Source organism: Pseudophryne corroboree, chromosome 3 (genome assembly GCF_028390025.1).
Source record: "Pseudophryne corroboree isolate aPseCor3 chromosome 3, aPseCor3.hap2, whole genome shotgun sequence".
NCBI lineage: Eukaryota > Metazoa > Chordata > Amphibia > Anura > Myobatrachidae > Pseudophryne > Pseudophryne corroboree.
The window spans coordinates 310519215-310530985 of record NC_086446.1 but is presented as its reverse complement, the minus strand read 5'-3'; the positions used below and the strand labels follow the sequence as shown (position 1 = coordinate 310530985).

At 46.4% G+C, this 11771-nt stretch overlaps 1 long non-coding RNA gene across 1 annotated transcript in view; it reads right to left on the bottom strand.

Annotated features, from left to right (window-relative positions):
- Positions 1-11456: 11456 nt before the first annotated feature.
- Positions 11457-11771, bottom strand: part of LOC135057733 (uncharacterized) — an 83531-nt gene continuing 83216 nt past the window's right edge. The window contains exon 3 of the long non-coding RNA XR_010244331.1: positions 11457-11771. This exon is cut by the window's right edge and continues 107 nt beyond it. This is a non-coding gene — a long non-coding RNA (uncharacterized LOC135057733).

Below are 11771 nucleotides of genomic sequence, written 5' to 3'. Positions count from 1 at the left end.
ATTCTGAGCCTCTGTGTCACATTATTGGTAAATATTACTCTACATAACATCATGACTCAGACGCACTTCATTCAAGTCTCACACTCTAAAATAATATGTCTGACATAACACTGACAGGTTTAAGTTTCAGGCCTGTACTGATCAGCAATGTAGACAGATTATTTTAGCATTGCATCATTGTTTCCTTTATGAACCATAGAGGATTTAAAGTACTAAATTTGTTTAAAACACTTGATTCAATCAGGTTCACATTTGGGGTGAAAGGAACATTTACATGGAAAAGCATGAGCATTAGAGCACCTAAAGCTTCTAGACTTGGCCGAAGTACTGTAAAGATTTATTCCTGTATTGTGTTTCCATTGATTATATTCTATGTTGTTAACATTCTCCATATCCATTTCACCTCCTCTGTTTTACTACAGCAATGTCTGAAATATGAGTTCTTTAGCTTTAAGCTGAACTACCACCTACATACCTGGTATGTCAGAGAGCGGAGCGGTATTGCAAGCTTATCCATACAGCCATTTTTCCCTGTGCTCCGGTGCCTGGATGGTGGACTTTGCCACTGACCTTAGTGCCTAGCACTCAAGGATCATACTTAAAGACAAAAATTACCACCTCCAAACTCGCCACCTGGTTCCACTCCTCAGCAGTGCCGCATCATTGTGAGAGGGAGACGTATATGAGCCTATTTTAGATAGGAGGAAGACTGAGTGAGTTCAGAGAGTAAAAAGGGGCTAGAAGAGAGCCTGGGTAACGTATAAATCTATATGCCAAGCTAAAAGAATCATATAAACAGGAGTTCAACAACTCCATATTAATACTGCTAACGTAAAGGTGTTGTTTTCCAGAACAGCAAATGTAGTCTGCATTCACCTAACTTATTAAACAGTAGGGGATATTTTATTCTGTTTTTAAATTTAGGTTTGATTAAGTTTTCAAAGATAACAAGATACAATTCAATACAAAATGTATTCTGTAACACATTGCCAGAGCGAGCACAATGAATACAGACAAAACTAAAGCTGCCCATACACTAGACGACCTGTAAATGATGCATTCTTGTTGGGGCGTGGCCTGGAGGCTGTATGAGCAGGCTGCGTTTTAGTGAGCTCTCAGGGACCTGAGAGTTAAATCATAATATCACAGCCTCACCCTATCCTAATTGATCCAAATCCACTGGATCATATCCCTAGAGTGCTACTACAGGTGGCGAGTACGAGCTGCGGAATCGGGGAGCCGGTTTCCTGGCTCCCGCGGATTGCGGCCTACTCAACACCCAGAAGCCGGGGCCTAAATTTTCACACGGCACCCCAGCTGAGAGATCGGCCTGCCCGCAACGATCGACGGACCGGCTACCATCACACCCCTTGCAAGGGCGTCTCAGAGGACTCACCGGAGGTCCCCGCTGGCCGGCGGGAGGAGACCCAGGCTCAGACAGAAGCCGTGAAGCGCACGACGGGACACGAGTGGCGGCCATCTTGGAGACAGGAGAACGGGAAGCGGGACGGCGGAGGCTCGGGGGAGACATCTGGCGGCCCTGGAGGTGAGCGGATAGAAGGGTCCACTCCATAGAAGTGGCTGTTCGTCTCCCCCCCTTGGTGCCGGGTCCCTTTACCAGCTACCAGCGGCGCACTGCTCCGGACGGGACTCCCCCCCTGCTTATCAGAAAGTGTGCGGCCAGAACAAAAGAAAAGGAGCGCTCTCAGTCATCTATGCTCTGGAGACGCTGGGACGTACTCAGGGGTGCGGGTCCCCATTAAGCGATAGACGAAGTCATCCCCTCACTCACCTCATCAGTGCACACCGAAAGTACCCGTGGATACTGGGAGAGCCTGTGTGTCCCCGACCCCTCTGCGGATACACCCACGGCTGCGGGTGGCCCATTGGAGGGAGCAGGAGGGAGAAGCGAAGACATGCGACCCACAGGTCTCTCATATTAGATCCTGGAGCTGTGCAGAGAGTGCTCGGGAAGCACGGCGCAGTGCCATACTCCTGGCCCTACACCTGGTGCCACCAAGAACCTTCCCTCGGCAAGGTAGTATTATCTGTCCGGGTGGAACTGGGCTTTATCCTGATCCTCTGCAAATAGCGTCCTGACCCTTAGTGTACCTGGGCGACCTGGAGTGCGGGATAGAAGTCCCCCCCAACGACACATAGGCACAAAGAAGAGGATGGCTAGTTACATAGCATTGCAAGCCTTGCTCATGCCAATGTAAAGAGAGCAGTACCCCCTACCCTTGCCAATATCTACATGACATCCTGGTGATACCAGAGACAGCGGAGCCTCAACCTTCCATATCTTACGTGATCAGAACTGCCGAGCTCTCCTACCCTGGCCTTAGCATGCCGTCCAGACGCAGTAAGCCGTCTAAGCCCACGCAGCAGCTTTCATTTTTCAAGTCATCCCCTAAGTTGCCGGGCCCTAAACCCACTGGATCCTCTGTTACAGAAACAGTATCGCAAACTCCCCCCTCTCGGGAGATACCTCCGCGTGCTTCCATAGCCGCTACAAACCTGGATAAAGTTGAAGATTGAGATGCTCTGACTGTGGGCACTATGAAACTCCTTCTATCTCGCTTTAAAGACGAAGTGGCAGCGGAGTTCCGTACCACTTTAACAGCGTGTCAACAATCCATAGATGACCTAGGGGGACGTACTGATCATTTGGAAAATAAAATGGAAGAGGTCGTGGGGTCCCATAACGGCCTACTAGACTCCCATGACGCCTTGGAAGCAGAGGTGAAGCTTTTGCGAGACAAAGTCACAGAGCTGGAGGACAGATCACGACGCAGCAACCTTAAATTGCGGGGAGTCCCCGAATCTGTGTCACATAGCAGTCTACACGATTACGCTGTGGCCCTATTCAAAGCTCTATTACCCCAGTCCCCTTCGGCAGATTTTATTATTGACCGAATACACAGACTGCCAAAGGCGAGAGCGGCCCCAGGAGACGCGCCTAGAGATGTCCTGATGAAAATGCACTACTTTCACGTAAAGGAGGCACTACTGAAAGCATCAAGACCGACGTCGGACAACTCTTCAGCCCTTAAGGGACTTCAGCTTTTCGGGGACTGGTCAGCAGCTACTCTTTATAAACGGCGCTCCTTTCACCCCATTACGGCAGCTCTCAGGAAGGCGGATATCCCTTACCGCTGGGGCTTCCCCACCAAGCTACTGATTCATCGAGATGGCTCCACTGTCTCTATTTCTACTGCGGATGAAGGAGCAAAGTTGCTCAAATCCTGGAACATTGCGGAACCCTCAGCGGACTCCTCACCCCGTCGACTTCAGCAGGACTGGTCCGCGGTGAAGTGAGGTGGCATGCTCGGAGTCGAACACCGTCCGCAGAGGCTATTTCGGTAACGTAACGACACTAATGACTCTCCAGCTATGGGTATTGGAATTCGAGGTAAAGGATGAGTTGCTGGAGAGATCCTAACGATGCTTCTGGCGACGGTGCCAGTCTGTGAGCCTTGTGTACGGACTGGACAGTATTTGTTAAGTAATGTTTGTTCCTCAGGTTCTATTTACATGCATAAGTCCCTATATGCCTTAATATTGCAGGGATGATTATGTTTCTGTTTATGTTTCGTTTATGTGTTCAGTATAGAATGCAGTATAAAATATGGCAACGGGTAGGCGCTACGCCACTAACCCCCCCCCCCCCCCCCCTTAGCCTACACAGCCGCCTTATCATGGCGACTGGTTATGATCTCAAGGGAGATCAATTCAGTTTTGTTTTTTTAGTTTTTTGTCTGTCTGTCCTCCCACCCCTGGAAATGTTTCCCTTCCCCTATCAGGTATATCAGCTTAAGCACGGAAATTGGTCATCGGAACTTTTAGCTCTTTTTGTAAGGGACTATGGTTAACATAGTTTCTATCAATGCCAAAGGGCTCAATTCCCCTCACAAACGAAGAGTTGCCCTAAATTGTTTTTATAAACTTAAAGCACATGTGGTGGCGGTGCAGGAGACACACTTCCAGAGCCAAAATCCCCCCTCATTTACTAACACACGTTACCCCCTCTGTTACATGGCAAATGGGCCCGCCAAGAAAGCTGGTGTGGCTCTCCTTATAGCACAACATTGCTCGTTTGTTCTGTCCGATAAATATGAAGACCCAGACGGGAGATATTTAATCTTAGTGGGTAAATTGGATAATGTAGAGACTACCTTGGTCTCCTGTTATGCGCCTAACACCCAACAAATCCCATTCCTTAGAACTTTCTGTAGAACTCTCAAAGAACGTATGAAGGGAGCCCTTTTGATTTTAGGGGACTTCAATATGGTACTGGATCCTGTTGTTGACCGCTCCCGTCCGACCCGGGCCCTCCGTAACAGCCCGCCTCAGGACCCCTCAGGCAAATTTAGCCAACTGCTGGCTGAGTACGCGCTGTACGATGTCTGGAGGGCTAAACACCCACGAGAACGAGATTACACTTTTTATTCCCATGTCCATAGTTCATACTCTCGTATAGACTTAGCATTAGCGGATAGATGGACATTAGCGACTATTAGCAAAATAGACATATTACCTATGTCTTGGTCTGACCACTCTCCGATCATTGTTGTTTGGGATATTAGTAAGAGGGTGGTTCCCCACGGCCCCTGGAGAATGGGCCAGCACCTGTTGGCTCACCCTGAGGCTCACCAGGCCATTCAGCAATCTCTGGACCTATATTTGACCACCAATTGCCCCGGAGACACGTCTGTTTTTACCCATTGGTGTTCCCTGAAGGCCGTGATTAGAGGCTCTGCAATCCAAATCGCAGCTAGACTTAAGCGCGAATACAGGAGGAGATATGAATCAGCCGACAGAGAGGCTGCGCGGTTGGAAGCGGCACATAAAATAAACCCCGACAATAAATCTCTTTATAAGCAACTCCTTACTGCTCGAGACAAGGTAAACGCTTTTGCCTTAACCGAAGTACATCGCAACCTGCAGCGGCTAAATCAAAATTATTATAGGCTTGGTAATAGAGCAGGAAAGTTATTGGCGCGCAAATTAAGAGGACGCAGAGCCAAAGAACGCATACATGCTGTCCACACATCTTCAGGAGTCAAAGTAACTGATCCGGTCGAGATAGCGAACGCGTTTGCTGAATACTACTCGCAGCTGTATAACCTCAAGGATGACCCTGACACCCCCCAACCCACGTTAGCAGACATCAAAGGTTTTTTAGACGGGCTATCGCTCCCCACTATAGACGCCCAGACCCGTGAATCCCTTAGCGCCCCCTGGTTAATTGACGAAGTCATAGCAGCCATAGATTCCTGTCCAATAAATAAGGCCCCTGGCCCAGATGGGTATCCCTCCAACTTCTACAAAACATTCAAACTAACCCTTGCTCCACTCTTATTATCAGTATATAATGAAGCCTCTGGTTCCAAATGCTTCCCGAGAGAGATGTTGGAGGCCAGAATAGTCACCATCCCTAAACCAGGAAAATCCCCTACAGTGGTTCAGAACTACCGCCCTATAGCATTACTGAACACTGATCTTAAATTGTTCGCCAAGATGGTGGCAAATAGGATCGCCCCTCTCCTGCCAAGTTTGATTAACTCAGACCAGGTGGGTTTTGTTCTGGACAGACAAGCATCAGATAACACACGTAGAGTTATTAACTTAATTGACCGCTGCCAGGCCCGGAACGAACCTCTCCTGCTTCTATCTCTGGATGCAGAAAAAGCATTCGATAGGATCCATTGGGACTACCTAAGGGTTACCCTGGGTCATTTTGGATTTGAGGGTAGAATACTTGATTCTATATTGGCATTGTACTCCTCACCCTCGGCTTCGGTTTTCACCAATGGGTACAACTCCTCCATATTTAATATTACTAATGGGACCCGGCAGGGCTGCCCACTATCACCCCTGATTTTTGTGCTAGCGGTGGAGCCTCTGGCGGAACAAATTAGGATGTCAGATTCAATTATAGGCCCAGAAGTGGGGGGGATGCCACATAAAATCTGTCTTTTTGCGGATGATATTCTGGTGTGTCTTAGAGAGCCTGAGGCGTCCTTACCCCATCTACATTCTATATTAGACTCATATGCAGCGGTTTCCTATTACAAGCTAAACACTACTAAGACCGAGGCCCTTCCTTTGAATATATCCGACAGCACTCTTAGTCGTCTAAAGAATGATTATAAGTATGCGTGGCAACTTAGGTCACTTAAATATCTGGGTGTTCATATACCTAGGGGGCGGGACTTAATAGGATGCAACTATGACCCTCTTTATCGCATATTTGAATTGATGATTAAAGACTGGATGATGCAGGAGGTCTCCTGGGTCGGACGGGTGGCGGCGGCAAAGATGGTCCTTTTGCCAAAGTTGATGTACCTGTTTCGCACCATCCCAAGAGCTTTCCCCAAAGATGTTTGTAACAGATTCAATCGGCTTTTGACTAAATATATATGGGGAGGCTCGAAGCCGAAAATAGCGAAATCCACATTGACGGCACCTAAAGGGAACGGGGGTGTTGCGTATCCAGATCTAGAGAGATACCATATCGCTTGTTTACTTACACAGGCTAAAGACTGGTTCACTCAGAGCAAGTCTAAACCATGGGTATCCCTGGAGCGAGACGCGATATCCCCCTTCACATTATCGGATTTGTTGTGGTTGCCCACCAACTCAGTTCCAACCAGAGTTGCTGAATGTCCAGCAGTACACACAACTCTGATGGCATGGAAAGAAGTAATTAAATCTCTCCCTCCTGGTGCTATCCCCTCCCCCCAATTGTCCCTCCACACTATAGCCCTACTGATACCAGACATGCAATTATACCATTGGCAGGACTTAGGCCTCACTACCCTAAAGGATGTCCTCCAGGACGGCACCTTAGTTTCCTTCTCCCTGCTCCAAGAACAGTTTCAGATTCCCAAACAGGACTTCCATAAATATCTACAACTGCGACATTGGCTTCAAAGTTGCTTGCCAAATCGAGTTCCACATACTGATTTCCCTAAACTACTGATGTCACTTCTTACACCCAGCGGCAACAGAGGAGGCATATCACGATGGTACCAATATCTTGTGACAGAGGCCCATCATGGAGTTTTCCCTGCACAGACCAAATGGGAAAGAGATCTCCCTGCAACCTTCACTGAAGATGTATGGAGAGATATCTTTAAATCTTGTTTTAGAATTTCTAAATGCGTGAATCATTGTGAAATGTATTACAAATTGGTCCATAGGGTATATCTAACGCCAGATCGCCTGCACAAAATCTGGCCAGATGTCTCCGCTAGTTGCTGGAGAAACTGCGGGATGGTGGGAGATATCCTACATATATTTTGGCTGTGCCCAATAATTCGGGCGCTATGGAGGGAAGTGTTTCTACTTATTTCCCACGTACTGGGAGTGGTACTTTTGCCCGAACCTCTCTTGGCGCTTTTCCATTACTATGGGAAGGAAATGTCCAGCGGAGATAGATACCTATTAGGCCATATTCTTATAGCCTCTAAAGCCGCCATCGCCTCCAAATGGAAATCAGCAACTGTCCCCAATATTTCTATGATAGAAAATAAAGTCCATCAACATTATGTTTTCGAAACAGCACAGGCCAAGTATTCCTCAGGAAATACCTCTATTAGCAAGAAATGGATTAAATGGTCCCTATACAGGGAGGGTTCGGGCCAGATAGGTGCCCCTTGGGCCTCGATTTCTACTCCAGACCTCTCCGTGCTTCGCTCCCCCAGTTCATTCCAGACATTAACGGGTTAAAGTGAAGTAGACCTTTTGCTTTACACTCTACTGTATTCTCATTGTTGCATTATGATACCCCTGATTTGTACTTCCCCCCCCCCCCCCAATGTCTTTAATGTCTTTATTAGTTTTGTTTTATGTATGTCTCTTTACCCTCATCCAGATTGTTTATACCAATTCGCATATACATATTTATGTAATCTGTGTGAAAATTCAATAAAAATTTAATATTTAAAAAAAAAATGATGCATTCTTGTTAACGATTTCCCTTGAACTCTCCCGGCAGTCCTGGGCAAACAATATAGGACAATACACGTAACCTATATCTTAAGATCTGGGAGTGGCTACATCCAGGAGCATGTTGTTGTTGACGAAAGCGTCAGACCGTCCCTGCAGTAGGGAAAAACAGAAGCTCGGACCAACGACCAGCAGGATCGTTATCGTTCACAGACACTGAACGATCTGCACTATTATGAACGATTTTGTAGTTCCGATGCGTCGGAAATGGCCAAATTGCTCATAATATCGTCTAGTGTATGGGCACCTTATTGCTGAATACAAGTGTCAGACAGAAATCGTGCAATGGAGACACAAGTGCCAATGATAGACTGTACAAATTGAAACACTATCTCAACTTGAGCGGGTGGGGAAAAGGAAAGAGGTGAAAGCAAGACATGAAATGGAGAGGATATTGTAAGTGAGGAAAAAGAAGGAATGGGAAGAAATGAAAATGGGGACTACGTGGAAGGCGGAAATAAGAGGGGCAGCGTGGAAGTGAAAGGCCTGTAAGGCAGAGATTAAATGGGGTTAGACTTCTCAAAAGCACCTAATCTTTGAGTAATGCCACAAAATATGTGCACGGGTGCCCTCTCCAACACAGAAGCATGAGAAGATAGAGGGGCTAATTCAGTAAGGATCGCTTATGTGATCCTTACTGCATTCTCCTGATGTTTGAGTCCTGCTCATGTGCAGTACCTGTTCTGCACATGTCCAGAACGGGTCCTGCGATTGTGGTGCACATATGCGAACGCCTCTGCCTTATTGACAGGCACAGGCATTCGTGGGGAGGGGTGGGGGTGGCCCCTGTTTTCCTTGGCCTCGGAAGCCCCACTGTGACGGCAAGGCTGAGAAAGCTTAAATTTACTCAGCCTGCTGTTGCAGATTAACATTGTGACCACTGGTTGCAATGTTAGTCTGAGATGTGATTGCATCACAAATGCAGGAAGGAGGTGGTATGCACCTCCTGCATTTGCATTGCTAAGGACTGGAATTGCAAATCTGCTGCAAGCAGCTCTGCATTTGCAATTCTTAGTGAATTAGGTCCATAGCATGTATACAAATGGGGACTAAATACCCGAATTCTAACACAGATGGAGTATTTGGCCGCATTTTCACGAAACCCCTAAGAGGGCATCATCCACAAAAGCTGATATCTTAATTAACTAATTCCCAATGCAGATACCATGAAGTTTTGACCAGTTCTGTAGAACTCTGAATGTAAGGTCCAGGGCCAGGTTAAAAAGCAAGGGCAATAGGGGACAACCTCGAGACATAGCGAGTCTTTCTCCAATAGTCCCATTAAATAACAATGAAGTAGAAGAGAGAGTATAAAATAATTTTATTAGGGCCATAAAGCTAGGACCGAATCCCCATCTGTCTAGAATTTCATGGAGATGTGGCAAAAAGACCATATCAAAGGCCTTAGTAGTGTCGAGGCTTAGGAGACTGCTAGGGGAGGCAGGTTGAAGATTGGCAGCCACCACTTCCACTATTATGGTGCGGATGCCTTTAACAAAGTGATCTGTATGTAGAGAGAGAAAAAAGGTCTGCAGCCTGCCTGCCATTATCTTAGCAATTAATTTGAAATAAATGTTAAGTAAGGTGTGGCCGGAGAGACCCCAGCCCACGTGGACAATGGCCGCTGCAGCACTGAAGGGGTTAACCCCTAGTGCCCGGCGCCATGTTGCGGACAATAGGTGCTTGGCGTCACTGTTAAATGTACTTACGGCGCTGGGCGCAGACTGTTTAAAAATATGTTTAATGATGTGTCTTAACATGTCATATGTAGTGCTCTGTGCACAATTGCAGGAATGCATGTTTAAATGAATTTATATTTAAGATGTGGTCACCTGTATATTTAAAGGTAAAATGCACTTACTATAGATGTCTGAATAATCATCTCCTGTCAGTAGGAAGTGGCATGCTAATGGCCCTGTCCTAGCAGAGAGGTGTGAATGACAATACCTTTTGATGTGTAAGTTCCTTAGAGAGATGTTACTCACAGGGATCTCCTTATCCCATATGTAAAGTAGTTCTGGACTTGGAACCTGTTTCATGTAATGATTTAATTGATATACGAACCCTGAATGGCAGATGCAGGAAGGAAGACTGTTTGATGTGTGTAGCCTTTCCTGTTGTAATCTCAAACACTGGGTTTGCCTGGAGATGTGAATGAGACAGAAACATTTCTATTTTGAAGCTATGTGATAAATTTATCAATAGTGAATGTTAATCTGATACCAAACGTTGTCTGGGTGACAGAAAGGAGGATATTGTTTTATTGCACTTATCTCCTTTTGAAATGTAATTTATTTATTGGTATTTTGTAAAATAACCTGATTGGTTGGAGAAGACAGGGAGGGCTTACCCCCCTGTGGTACTGTGTGGAAATCTGACATAAAAAGGAGACCTGCGTGCCTCCAGAGTTGTATTGTAGTTGTACCATCTTATTCTGCTGGAACATCTTGCTGTATGCTGTTGCCCCTAGCAATAGGGAAGAGTTCTCTTTAGAACTATTGAGCAAATAAAACATCATTGCCTCAAGAACATTGCTTCATCTTGTGACCTACAGGGTTATGCCAACCATAGCCCCGTCCTCCGGCTGTCCAGGGAAGCACCTAACGTCTCCAAGTTCCACCTTCCGCCAGCTACCGGTAGAGGCCTAGCAAGTGGCTAGTGGGGATTCGTCAACACCACACAGGTGTGGTAAGGCAGTGCGTCGGCACATACAGAGCAGAACCGTGGTTCCAAACGCCACGGCAGGTTAGGAGTTTGGTGGTGGCAGCATAAACCCACCCACAGCGCAGTGGGTGGAGTCAGTAACAGGCGGTTACTGATGATAAGCGGGAATCCCCTATGTGGTCAGGCCTCGTGTGACCTAACCTTCCAATCTGTGCGCAAGAGACGGGACGCGAAAGCGGCGAGTGCTTTTGTACGGGACCGTCCTGTCACATAAGGTAATTGGGCGCTATGAAGCAAGTAAACCTGGGTATGTGTTTGACTTAGGGAGAAGTGTAGTAGAGGCCATATTGAAGCTAGGAAAATATGGAGTATCTTTCTGTATACAATGAAAAAGTTCATGAAGGATTGGTACAATGTAGTGTCAAAAGTTTATAGTATTTTGCAGCATATCCTTGGGGCCATGGAGATTTATTAAGGTGAAGGGTAGATATAGCCTATGCTATCTCTTCAGTATTATCGGCCTCTAAGGCACCCTTTTGTATTGATGCAAGACAAGGGAGATTGCATCCTTGTCTAGCAATCTGGTCAATAGGTCAGGATCATGGTGTGAGGTGTGTGCAGAGATGGCGAAAGTAATCTGTTAATACCTGGGCAATGCCAGAGGTTTTTGTATAAAGAGTTGCAAAATGGGGATCATGAAGAGATGCAACATGATGTGGTCTTTTAAATGATTGTCATATTGGCTAGCAATTCCCCCCCCCCCCATCTTATTCCCGCAACAAAAATGTTTTTGTTTAGTGTAGTTCAGTTTCAACTGTGCCTGGGCCAGAAGAACAGCTTGCGCGATTGAATAAAGCTGGATGGTTGGTGTCATTGGGATTAGACATACACTCCTGCAAATTGTCATGTATGGACTGTTGCAGTTCTGCGTGTTAAGTCTTAATTTCTCTGTTTCTGTTTTCCACATAAGACATAATACATCCCTTCATAACAGCCTTAAGTGTTTCCCATAACATGACAGGGTTGTCCAAGTGTTCCAGATTGTCATCCGAGAATTCTGCCCATTTCAGTCTGAGGTATTGTTGGAATTGCTC